Consider the following 14,336-nt stretch of genomic DNA (forward strand, 5'->3'; position numbering starts at 1 on the left):
TTGTCAAATCAAAAATACGGTTGAATTCCATAGGCAAATTCGGATTGTAATTGTGTGATCACTTATTGTTAGAGTGGTCCAGCAAATGTAAAGTGGTAGACCCCACCACTGATCCACCAATGTAGGAAGCTGGCTCTGTATATACTATACCAAAGTAAGGTATAGTGTGCAAAGAGTCCAGAGAATCCACAGAGACTTTACAGAGGCTAAAGTGGATAATACCTTACTCTCTTTTTGTTGTACGCGGTAGGGAGACGGTGGCAGTGCCTCCCAGACCCGCTGCTGTGCTGAGAGTGTCCTTTAATCCCACTGAGATCGGGTAAATACAGGGGGCTGCGAGAAGCGCTAAAACGCGCGGACCGATTTTAATCGTCTGGTCTATTTTAATTTGCATCACTGTGTTTTTAGTTGGACAGACTTACGTGTTCCTTAGCAAATTGTTTCTCTCCCCCTAAATCACCTGGGTTCGATCTTACCGCCTGCCCGCCTCGGTCCGACCCGGCAATAGTGCCGTTGTGCGGAGGGCGGACAGGCAAGAGCCAGGCAGACTGTACTTCCGGTTTCCCCGGAGCTGAGGTTAGCGCTCTAGTGGCTACCTCACTCCGGGCTATTTAGCCACGCCCTTCCCACAAGCGCGCAGCGGTTGCGCGCAGGGGGCGCCTTCGAGCGCGCCTAAGAAGCGCCGAAGAAAAGCCCGTCTGCGCCCGTCCGCGACAGGACGGGGCGAGGGGCGATGGACCCAGGTCCCTTTCCACAAGCCTCCACCGGTAAGGGCACTCAATCCCTCTATTACTCAGCCCTCACCTTACGCAGCTTCAAACCATCTACATGCTGTAATACAATTATACCTTGGCATCGCATTGAAGATGTCTACTCCTGTCCTCTGTGTCGACACCTATCTGCCAACAATGCGCCCCCCCCTGATTCTAATACTTCTGTCAAGGGTTTGAAAAGCTTTCTTTTAAATGTACGTTCCTTACCGAAACACCAACATCAGGTCTGGGACATAATACACTCCATCCAACCAGACATATGTTTCCTTGTGGAAACCTGGCTAAAACCCCATACAATCACAGCTATTGCAATGGGGATTCCCTCTGGATATAAGATTAAACACCTAGACAGAGATATTAAAACCGGAGGCGGTCTGGCAATTATATATAAGGACCACATACAATGCACAATTATTGAACAACATTCAAACTCACAATTAGAAATTCTGCTTTTTAAAATTCACCTAACCAATCACTTCACCTGGAAAGGTGCCTTGGTTTATCGACCCCCGGGAGCAGATCCTAATTTTGCATTTACTCTTCAAGAAATTTTGGCCCCACATATAAAATCTAAAGAAGATTTTTTGCTCTTAGGTGATTTTAATATAAATGTAGATCAGCCAATGTTGACCGAATCCATGGCTCTAATTACAGATCTATTGAATCTGGGCCTGGAATTAAAAAATCAGGGACCTACTCATATTGGAGGACATATGCTTGATCTCATTTTCTCCAATTCCACCAATATAAACTGTTCCTTGGCCACAAGTATATCGTGGACAGATCATTCTTTGTTGGAATTCACGTTACTAACCCCGGTGAGACCCACAAAGAATGCCCCTTCCCCTCCTTCCTGGAGACGTCAATGGCACAAAGTTAATGCCATTACAGCTCAAGAAGCATGGACAGATCCCAATTTTTTGGAATCTGATACAGCAGACATAGCCTTAGCCAAGCTGAATGAATCTATTAAAAAAGCCATCGACACTATTGCTCCCCTAAAAAGGCATAAACAACATCCAGTATCAAAACAAGAAAAATGGTATACAAAGGAACTGAGAGCAGAGAAACAAAAATGTAGACGTGCTGAGAAAGCCTGGAGAAAAACTAAGACCGAAAATAGCCGATCGATCTTTCTAAAAGCTCAATCAGAATACTATAAAAATATGAAGCTGGCGAGAAAACAACAACTAACACAACAAATAGCAGAAGCAGGCAACAGCCCTAAGGAACTCTTTAATATTCTGCAAAACTTTATAAAGCCTACGGCCTGTGAAAGCCCAGATGAATTCTCGCAGGACTTGTGTGACAAAGTCTTGTTGTATTTTGAGGACAAAATCAACCTCATCTATGAAAAAATAGTAACCGCCAACAATATCAGCAAACATAAAACTAAAATCTGCCCCACCACTATTTCCCCCACAGACAATAAACCTTCTTTGACGTCTTTCCCTCTCATTACGCATACAGAACTTCTTACCCTCTGTAACCATATAAAAACAGGATCCCCCAATGACCTTGTTCCAGCTAAAATGGTTGGTCCTCTGATCCCTTTATTAGGCCCCCATATACTTGAAATGGTCAACATCTCCCTGAGGACAGGCCAGGTCCCAGCAGATTGGAAAAAAGCAGTGGTGAACCCGATAAGAAAAAAGACATCATCTCCCTGGACAGATCTATCCAACCTACGTCCCATCTCTCTCCTACCCTACTTGGGCAAGATCACGGAGAAGCACGTGAACACCTATCTTTCCCAACATCTGGAAGCGACGGAAGGCCTGGACCATTCTCAATCTGGGTTCAGGCCAAACCACAGCACAGAATCAGCACTTCAAACAGTGACCAACAACATCAAAATGGCACTGGATGATGGTTGCTCTATGATTCTGGTGCTGCTGGATCTTTCCGCCGCTTTTGATACGGTGTCTCACAAGGTGCTTCTCCACCGCCTAAAGGAGGTGGGAATAGAGGGAGAGGCGTTGGCATGGTTGGAGAGTTTTCTGTCCGGGCGTTCCCAAGAGGTTAGGCTGGGCTCCCATATATCCACCCATAGGGAGCTCAATAAGGGGGTGCCACAGGGCTCCTGTCTGAGCCCCACACTCTTCAACATATATGTGGCCCCCCTTGCCAACCTAGCAAGATCTTTCGGGTTCACCCCCGTGTCGTACGCTGACGACACCCAACTCCTTTTTCCCTTTAAAAATCTTACGCCTGCAGTAAAAAGAGCTTTTGCAGATGGCATGAGAGCCATTGCAGACTGGATGTCAGCAAACTATCTGCAGTGTAATGTCGGGAAAACCGAAGTTATGTTGTTCGGCCAAGCGATGACTCATTGGTCATCAGACTGGTGGCCTCAAGAACTGGGTCCTGTCCCCACCCCCAAAAGTAAGGTCAGAAACTTGGGAGTATTGTTTGACCAACAACTTACTTTCAAGGACCACGTCAATCTAGTAGCCGGCACCTGTTTCCGGGCAATAAGGATGTTAAGACGCGTCTTCCCCTATCTCCCAGATCACCACAGAAAAACTCTGGTGCAGGCGCTTGTTATCAGTAGGGTTGACTACTGCAATGGGTTGCTCCATGGAGCTAATGAGGAGCAACTCAAGAAATTGCAGGTTATTCAAAACACCGCCGCAAGGATTGTCCTAAATGTTCCACCCAGGACACCATCCTGCCCCCTACTGTCTCAGCTTCACTGGCTTCCAGTGAAGAAGCGAGTTCAATTCAAGACTCTCTGTACCATACACAAGAGCCTAACGGGGACAGGCCCTAAGTATTTCACTGACATTTTTCAGTCTTACATCCCAGGACGCTCTTTGCGTTCCAGCAACCAGCAACTACTTAAAATACCCAGAATCAAGAAAACTAGACAAGGTGGCCGTGCACTGGCCTATACCGGACCCACATTATGGAACTCACTACCACTTGAATTGAGGTCAATCGCTAACCTTATGAAGTTCCGGAAAAATCTAAAAACTTATCTGTTTCCCAGCTATTAATGTCTTCCAATTCCCTGGACACAATTTTTACTCTCACTTCCATCTGCAGTTATAGCGCGGAGATACCCCTTCGGGGGTCTAGTCTGGCGCTCTATAAGCATATAAAATAAAATAAAATAAATTGTAGTGTGGGCGAGCAGCTAGACTTATCACAGGGTTATGTTGAGCATTTATTGTACACACTCAGGCGAGAAATGATTACACACAATCAATGACTTAATCCAAGACCAATTGTGTGTAAAAATATTACTTTTTCTATGTTTAATATTTAGAGCCAAAGATACTTTGTTGCAATTAAATATGTTCAAATATATTAAATATATTTTAAGTATAAAAAATGACACTGTGCATTTTACAAATAGTTCAATGTAAACCTATGAAAGGAAAAAAACCTGCAATTTCACAGGTAAGTACACAACTTACAAATCCAGTCTTTGGGTTTTGGGACCAACACCAGGCAAGGGTCAGGCACCACAGAGGTCATATTCGGTCACTGGGGCAGAATGTTAGTTAACGGAGAACAGGGGCAAGCAAGGAGGTGTTGGTAGCAGGTACGTAAAATTAGAGTTGGGGGTCAATCTCCAGTGGTTAGAAGGAGCACTGAAGGGCCACAAGGCAGCACCAAACACACACCCTCAAATGCACAGAGGCAGACAGCTGCAAAGTGCCAACACAGCGCCAGGTGCCTAATGCAAAGCAATGGAGGTTGAAGATATTGAACAAAGGCTGCAGGCTCGGACCAGGAGGCTGGATGAAGGGAACCAGTGGCTCTGGAAGTAAGTTGGGATGTTGAAGGGCTGGTGCAGGGGTATCCTTTGAGGTCGAAAGATTCTTACCAGTGCCGGTTGCAGTTAGGAGACTCTTCGTGTTGAGGCTGCAGGCATCGTCATGGAGTCTAGGAGAGGTCACTCTGGGATGACCTCGAGCTCAGGACCGCTGCGGAACGTTCTTACCACCGGTGGGTCACTTGGACTTGTGCTAGAGGTGTCGGGTGCAGAGGAGTGTCCGGAGGACTGGCTGGGTGGTGCAGCACGGCACAGGAGCTCTTCTTTTTAGTTTCTTTTTGGACAGGGCAGTTGTCCTCAGGAGTTCTTGGTTTTTTGGGCAGGAAGGCAGTCCTACCAGGTTTATGGAGGTTGCTGGGCCTGCAGGACCGGTCACTTTTTGGAGCAGGTTCCTTCGAGGGCTGCAGACAGGATGGTATGGCTGGGGCCAAGTCAGTTGTCGTCTGGGGTCTTCACTGCTGCATTGCTCTTTGGTCCTTCTTCTTCTTTAGGTTGCCAGGAATATGAGGATCAAGGTACAGGGGTGACCCTAACTACTCAATTTAGAGGTGCTACAGGTACTGGCAGTTAGTAGCCAATGGACTAGTACTTTCCTTTAGGGTAACTACACCCTTTGTATGTCCCCTCCCTTTGGGGAGGGGCCTCCCCTAATCCTATTGACTAAAATACTTCCATCCAACGTGGAGGATTTTCTAAGGAGGGGGTCACTTTAGCTCGGGACACCATAGGTGTAGTCCTGGCTGAGACACCTCTCCTGCTTACTAATTTTCCTGCCAACCTTGCCACCAAAAGTGGGGCTTGGTCAGGGGGGCGGGCATCTCCACTAGCTGGAGAGGTCCTGGCAAGCATAACAAAGGGCAGGATGCCTTTGAGGCTCAGTGCCCTGAACGCTGTTCCTGCTTGGAGGTAGATGAGAAACACCTCCACCCCAAGCAGGCATTTGTGTCTGGCCCACAAGAGCACAATGCTCTCACCTCAGGGGTTCAGAAACATGTCTTGAAGTTGCAGGCTGGTGCAGACCAGTCAGCTGCACACCAGAACGTTGGTGCTTTTTCAGGGGCATCTCTAAGATGCCCACTGAGTGCATTTTAAAATAAATCCAACACTGGCATCAGTTTTTCCTAGCATTCAGTAAAGCCATCATGGAGCTGTGGATTCGCGATGACACATTTCCAGCCCATGTACTCAATATCTCTTCACAGTACTTGCAATATCTTAGATTGGACTTAGAAACTGTAGGGGCATATTTCTCATGCAGCTGTGCCCTCACCTGTGGTAAAGTGCACCCTGCCTGAAGGCTGGGATGCCTGCTAGATGTGTGACTTACCTATGCCACAGGCAGTGGCTTGTAGACATGGCACCCAGTGAGGTGTCCCATGTCGACTCTTCAGTTTAAGCTACACCTAAACACACAGTATGCAATGGCAGTGTGTATGTGTTTGATGAGTGGTCTCTGACAGTGGCATAACTCATGCTGCATCCCTTAGAGACCTTCTGTCATCAAAATGCCCTTGGTACCACTGGTACCTTTTATAATTGACTTATAAGTGAGCCAGAGGTGTGCAAATTGTGGAAACAACTGTACAGTTTACGGAAAAGAACACAAGTACTAAAGCCTGGTTAACAGAGACCCAGTACACACTCAGTCAAAGTTACATCAGATACTAGGCAGAAAATGTAGGGTGTACTGCAACAGAACCCCATTTTCCTACATTAGTTATTATTTTCACAGTTCTTAATAACAAATCCAAATACAGTATTTTTTAAGGGAATCCAATCCCAGCATGGTACTGAAATGTCACCAACCAATCACAGCACAAAACACACCAACAATCAATTCCAGTGCGAAACACTATGATGCATTCTTCACAGCAGCTCCCTCTCCATTGCAATTTTTTTTGCACTTCCACAACTATAATTATCAACGTTTAAAACACCTTCATGTTTGCTCTATTAAAGAAATAAAGTTTCCTTATATTCAAGAATATTTTCAACAATTATAAGTGAAATCGATATCAGTGTGAAATAACCCAAATCAATGCAGCTTATACGGTATGCCCAATTAGTTTCAACTAACACCGATCAATGTTAATCAATCACAAAAACGTAATAACCCTATGTCATTGGTGTAGGAGATGGTACCTCATACCCCACACTTCAAATCTCTGCCAACAACTTTTCAATTATTATGTTATCCTGGGATCTTTTGACTACAATGAATTTGAAATCTTCGAACACCTTTTCAACCACTTATCAACTATTTCTTCTTACCCACTCATTCTAATCAAACATTCAAATCAGAAGAAAGGCACAATCACAACTACAACTCATTTGAATTATTAATACTCACACCTGCAAAACTGCAACCGGCTTCGAGTACCGCTTTGCCGTATCTTCAAGTTCTGGACATTGGATTCAGGATTCTGGAATTTCAAATATTTCTGGGTAATTTTTATACCTCCATTCAGGGTGTTAAACATATTCTCTGCTAGCAGCTTTGTGAGCACGGAAATCTCATAAACATTTTATAAGTAGCTCCACTTCAAACTTACTAAGCGAACTTCCAATTTCCACGTCTCTTCGAGCCGATGAATCTTTACCACCTTATTAGATTGGAGCACACCCCAAACACATCTCCAAAATAAACACTGACTCCAACATCAGATGTTCAGTCAAAATTTAGAGGTTTGGTGAAATTGTAAAAGTTTCTTTTCTTTTCAGAGATGAGTCTTTCTTTTTTGTCTTTTTTTCAGATTAGTCAAATAAATCCATTTGCAGAACTATTGCGAAAATTTGTTTAGAACAAGCATACAAAATAACAGCGTGCTCCATAAAGAATGAGTTCCTATCCTAATCTAAAGGACATAACCTATCCTAGCAAAAATCCATAAAGAGTTCCTTTTGGAAAAGAGCAAGTAACATTTTTAAAGTAAAAGGCTGATAGCTATGAAATGGGTCGAACTCCCCCCTAAAAAGTAGTTCTGGAAACTCAGACGAGTCCCCTAACAACCGCAGTAGAAACCTGTAAAACATGTAAGGAATTATTCACAGCAGTAGCTATGATTGGCATAAGATAGAAAGTCTCACAAATTATATGGAAAACAAAAAAATCACTGTTACTATTCGCTTATGGCAATTCAGGTTAGCACAATAAAGTGCTAAGCGACATAACCCTGTAGGGGTGCATAGAATGCCTTATCTCTCTATCTAGGAACACATACTATAAAGAAAGCCCAAAACATATTGCAAAAACAGGTGACTGTGTCATCTATAGCCAATGAGGAAGGTTCTGCCAATGGTCCGTCACCTTCTTCTTTGATTCCCATGGTAAACGTCCATGTTAACATGCAGTTATTTGAATGTGGCTAAAGCGTGTTACAAAAAGATACATCTAAGAAGGCTAGCTGTTCAGTGTCCCATTGTGTAAGAATTATCTGCTCTATGAAATGAAACATTATTATCTAGCATATCCTGGGTAGATCATGGAATTTAAACCTACAAGGAGCATTTCTTTCATTAAAATATTTGTTCATTATACGCATATGGCAGAGGAAACAATTTAAAAAATAATTAAGTCACATGGTGTGAGGAAGGAAAATAACATTTTGCAGCAAATAGCATATTTCGCGAAGATGTCAAGTTCTATAGTTCTAACATTAAATCATTATTTTACAAAAAGGCATTTATTTTCTTAAAGAGATAGGAAGTAATCAAAAAATATTGAGGCCTAGCAGTGAAAGAACGATAGAAACTGGAGCTTTCTACAGAAATAATCAGCATTTCACTTTTTGCACATTTAATAAAAGCACATTTTCTAACCACTATTTTAATATGCATTTTCTATGTTACTGGTAAAGCACATTTCTATATTATTTTGAGGTTAAATTTACATAAAAATTGTCAACTTCCACGTAGGTCGCTAATTGTGACCCACTAGGAATCGCAGCCATCGCAGGGAAAATGGCCTTCTGAGGTCAACAGACCACCATGTCTGTGATTGATTTAAAAAAAAACATTTCTTTAAATGCATCCTGTGCTCTATAAAGGAAACGAGTATGCATTAAAGAAATGAAAGGTGTAAGTTTAATGTTGTAACAGCAGGCAGAGGTCCAAGGGACCACTGCCTCCTCTTAAAAAATGTTTTTGCCAACATTCACAATGTTTCCAAATGTCTTACTACCTCCTTTGAGGAGGACGTAAAATAATAATGTTCTATGATCGGAATTTACTTGCCAAACATTAACCCTTTCCATGCTCATGACAGCTCCACACTGTCATGAGCCACAGGCGGCGTGTGCTCATGACGGCGAGGAGCTGTCATGCAACTGGCGCTCCGCCCACGCTCAGCGGCACTAATTCCCTGCCTGTGCGGGCAAATTAGTGAGTGGGAGGGGTCATGACGGCTTCACGCCGTCATGAGCACACGCCGCCCGTGACTCATGATGGCGTAGAGCCGTCATGAGTTAGGGAGCCACCCCCTAGCCCACCCCCTAGCCCCACCCGTGCCGCGGCCGAATTCGCTCCGCGGCGAAAAGGTTAATACATACCACTGGTATTTGGTATTTGGAAGGATGTCCTAAAGACGCCCTTTCCAAAAGCCGAACTAGTATTGAGTCGCAAACTCAAATTGCGATTCAGCAACTTTTTGCCCTACTGCAATTTGTGGATTGCAAATAAGAAAAGGCGTTTTCGCAAAGGCCTGCATCTGTTAATCGGACTGTTAGTGACCGCAAAAATGCTACTTACATCTGGACCGTAGTGTTTAAGATGTTTCAAGGATTCGCAAAACTTAATAGTTAACCATTAGTGTCTGTCATTATTCACGTTTGAAAATGTGTAATTCACTTAAGTAGAATGGAAGTTATACCTCAATGAAGAGGAATGCATCTCTTATTAAAGGGAAAGGCCCTCATGGTTTGGTGTTGTTGATAAAGCTTTTTTCTGTTTCCCACACACGATTTGATCTCTTTGGCAGTGGAGTAATTAAACGTAAAACAATTACACGGTGAAGATTCTGAGGAAATAATATGTCCCCAAGGTGAAACACCTCTCCTCATGAGATCAGCTTTTCCTGAAAGGTTTGTTTTCGCTCAGGATCCGTGACTGGAGCTTTCAGGCAAGGGTGTACAAAAGCACCCTTGTCCCCTTTATTTTGACACTTTGTGGTAAGCTACATCACGCCCCAGGAGTGGAAAGCTCAGCCAGCCTGAGAAAAAAATGTGTAATACCGTGGCATTGCAAGCATGCCTAAAACCGTATGAACACGAGAGCACTCGCATTACAACATACAGGCCTGAGCTGGTGAAACCAGACTAGGAATACCGTCTCCTTTAATGTTGGCAGCAAGTCCAGACTAGTGGCAACCCTCTGACGTCGCAAAAAGTATCTATCCTTCTTGCAAGAGAAGGGCTGCTAAATTGTTGTGACACGTGAAAGCATTTATTTCCAGAGGCTTTCACACACACCCTCACACAAAGCAAATGGGTAAGCGGTAAGAGACGCTGGAAAAAAGCACTTGAGCTAAGGTTGAGAGATTTTCCACAATATTAAGGTAGTTATTTCGAAACAGGCTGTTTCATAGAAGACACATCTCCCAGAATGTACCATGCATTTACTACAGGAACCTACCTGTTATTTTTCACCGAGGGTGACGAATTTCCGTTGCGTCTTTAGGGAACCAGTAAACGTACCATAAGGCCAGCTCAAGTGCTTAAGTTGAGCCGGTGGTTGCAGGTAGAGCACAGGCACTCATTTTTTGGAGACTTGGAGCTTATTTTACTCTATCAGCTTTTGATCTGGAACAAGAGAGAAAAGCACAAAAGATGTAAATGAGGAGGCAGAGAAAAACGGATAAGCAGTGGCAAAGGGAAAAGCAGGGATGAGCAAGAAGCTGCATTGGTTCAATAAACTGGAAGGGAGTGCAGAAGAAATGAAAAAAAATCACGAGGTGGAATCAAAACCGCGCAGCTTTGGTTTTCTGTAATCCTGGCGATCCAGTGCTGGCTGGGGGCTTTTGAGAAATCTTTAGGCAAATGCACTTATTATTTTCCAAATGAAGTTCTACCAGTTCTGCAAATTTCCCGAAGAGAGCTGTGTGCTCATTTTTTAATGAACAAATCCGTGTCCAGCGCCTCGTCTAACTGGGTAACTCTGCGAGGTATAGTATAAAATCGGAGTTTCACAGATTGGAAAAATGGAGCAAAAACACCCTCTGTCTTTCTAAATTGTGCAATCGGAAGATTGTTAAAAAAAAAAAAAAAGGTGAAAAACTCCCTTCTGTGCCAGCGTGAAGGAACAATACACGGCCCTGATATTGTCCCAGGGCCCAATAACATGCATTGAACTGGTGTCAGTGTAATTCCCAGCTGCCGAATCCACCCACCCACCAGTGAACAAGCTGACATGTGCATCAACCAACTGGCACAAAATATTATTTTTGTATGTGTAAACAGTAGCAAAGCAGGTGTGACACCAGATGCATGAAGACAAATATGGCACATGCTATTGCAAAATCGTACATTCCCTAGGCAATCCATAAATAACCCCATATAACTGATGTCACTCAAGCCCATCCTGTTCCCACTCCTTCCTTAACTTGACTGGTGATATAATGCCATCATACTAAAAATGTGCACGTTGCCTCTTTTCTTATAGTTATGAGCAATCATTCACTATTTCCTTTCCTAGTTAACATTTGTTCACTTGAAACCGATTAAGAAGAAGAATCTGTACGCACACGCTGCTCCCAAGCAGGAAGTCAACAACTTCTAATTTTAGCAATGGGTGTGTTTTCCAAACAGGTCCACGTCAGTACTGCATGTGCTTTTGACGTACTTTTTGGAATAGTTGTTGATTCATTTCTGCCATCTGTGGAGTTGAGGGTGATGTATGGCTAACCATTCTAAGCAGGCCAAATCTTTGGAAAAATCTGTAAAAATGGGTCCAAATTTCTGCAGGAGAGAAAAAGGTCATATCTGATGGGAATACCCAAAAAGACAATGACAATATGTATTAATGTTTCTCAATTTCGTTCCAATGTTAAAGAAAAATATCGCACTGTTCTTGCTGCCTTTTTGTTATTTTCTGCATTTTTGAATGTTGGGAAAGCACGTTTATGGAAATATTCAAGGAATATGTACTCCCTCACAGTCCTCTCCTCACCCTCATCCTAATCAGAATGTCTGAGTTCTCCTCACAGGTGTTGTCATTCTCACTGTGCTATGATGCCAGGTTATCTGTTTCTTCACACTCCTTATCACCCGATTTGTGCATTTGTACCATAACGTTCAAACGTGTCCTCTCCACATGTAGCTCTAGTGAATACAGGAGAAAGCCTCCACTGGGTGAGTGGCAAACCGCGACTGAGCAACTTCCCAGCAGTGACAAATGTAAGTGTCTAGCTTCTGTTCACAGCAACCGGAATGCCTCCGTTTTTCCCCTTCACCCCAGTTCATTTTTTTCTTTCCTTGCTGATGCGTCTGCACACCTTTTATTGGCATGGAAATTCACACGCACATAAGGTTTCCAAATTAACCAAACTCTGCAGGACTTTTCTACAGTGGCCAAAATCTACAAGCCACTAAGAATTTTTAATTTTCCACACAAAATACTCTGCCATAGATCTGGATTGACCCCACTCCTCAGCAAACCTTTTATTAACTTATGTGTAATCAAATTCCTGACAACTCTGAAAGGAGAGTGTGGCAACCTGGAAGCATGACAATTGCCAACCACACTTCAATTGATGAGGGCCGTGTTCTTTTACAAATACAGACAGCTATCACTTTTTTAATTTGCATGTTTTCATGAAGGTAAAGGCTTGGCTACAAACTAGTACAATGCCGTGCCTTACTGGGGTAAAAGGAAGCATTCTTCAAGAGGAATCTGTGTACCCAAGTAGCAGGGAATTGTATCAGGAGCGCCTTGTTTACTCATAAGATTAAGAACATGATTTAGAGATGGGTAGCAAAGGAAAAGTAACCGATTTGCAGACAAAGTGCTAAATAATTATTTGGCAGAATCTTCTCTGGTGGAGAATCTGCTGGGGGTCTTACCTCCACCATTGAGATAGTATCAAAGAGGTAGCCATACTAACAGAATCCCCAATTGGTAGGAATCCCCTTTAAGGGGATTTATCACTTCTTATGCCAATCTGAGGGTTTTCCATTAGATCCCAACTGGAAATCAGGCCCTATGCTTCTACTCTTTAATGCTTTCCCACTTTTCAAATAAATCACTTTAAGTGTGTCCATGCTGAAATTATGTAATCCATCACACTGATCACCACATGAGTCACTGTTGATGCTATCAAATTGACCAACACAATTGGGAAAATTACTCTGTCCCCACTAGTACATATTAAACTAATAATTAATAGATTTTCATACTCATTGGATTGTTCAAAAAATTGTATATCCTCCCACATACTTTTATAGCTCTGATACAACAGGCCCTCTGTGTTAAACCAAATCAGTCTAGAAATAGAAAGAATAGCTACTTTTGAATAAATGAAGCAACTACTTTCCAATGACTGTCAGGAGTATTGTGTATGATCAACTTTTGCAGATAGAGGGCCCTCTGTACTCATCATCTCAGCTGTCTCTGCGGATGCTGCTTGCACTGCAGAGGCCTATGTCGATTGAGAGCAAGGCAGAATTTGTATCTGTAGGGCAACTTCTGGCCCTCAGTTGCACAGGAGTTCATGGAAGTGTACATGGCAGACAGTGATCGACCCCGTGCTCAGTAGGGCACCAGATTAGGCCAAGACTGTATGTTCCATTTGGCTTATCGAACGCTGTTGGGTTTGTGTGGGGGTCCGCAACCACTGTGCTTTACAGCGGGCAGTCACTAGTTCGAGTGGGCAGAAGGGAGTTGGAAAGCTGTGGTGAGCCAACCAGGAGGTCTAGCGTAAGCTGGTAAAGGACCTGCCAAAGTCTACTCCTTGTGATTTTAATAGATGAAGGATGAGGATCCTAATCGATATAGTGAAAAAATTGGTTTGTCAGTAAGGAGTGCATTACCATAAACACGTATAGTGGTGGAAGTGGCAGCCGCGAGGAGGAGTGTGACTGTGAAAGGAGGTAGTCCCATGTGGCATTGGTTAATAACCCACAGTGTTGAAGTTAGCATTTAGGTGTAGAAGAACACAGAAACCACCAGCAGACCGTTTGTGAAAGGCGTGTCCACAGTTCCATCAGGGAAATAATTTAATGAGCTAATAAGGCTCCCAAGACAGGGAAGAGCCATCTACATCCTTTAGTTTTTGACTTTAAGTAAAACGATCTCACCTGGAGATCATAAAAAACACTAGTAACTGAAGTAATTGAAGACGGGTGATATAAAATATGCTTTCCTCGGGGACCAACCCTTGGTCTTTACTTCAATTGTATAGGATGCTGGTAAGAAAGAAAAAAACTGCAGCACAGCCCAGGGTGACCAATAACGGAGGACTTCCATGAAAGAGGGAAGGAGGAAAGCAAAGATCAACCACCCCTATACACTCAAGGGTTCCGGAGGATTTGTCCTCGACTGCCACATTGTTTCCTGGTGAAAAGCTCTCCTACCTCAGAGGAGCGGGATAATCGGAGGTGGTCACCTTCGCTTTGTTCTTTGGCTACAACAATCAAACAGTTTGCGGGGAAGCACTTAAAGGCAAGTGATCTACCTAATATAGAAATATCAAGTGAGATTAACAAGCTCTCTCAAGCAGATTCAGTGCTTGAATATGATGGTACTCTGTGTCCCAGTTTCGTTCCCATAAAGGCATTACTTCCAGAGCC

The sequence above is a fragment of the Lissotriton vulgaris genome, chromosome 6 (genome assembly GCF_964263255.1).
Source record: "Lissotriton vulgaris chromosome 6, aLisVul1.2, whole genome shotgun sequence".
In the NCBI taxonomy this organism is placed as follows: domain Eukaryota; kingdom Metazoa; phylum Chordata; class Amphibia; order Caudata; family Salamandridae; genus Lissotriton; species Lissotriton vulgaris.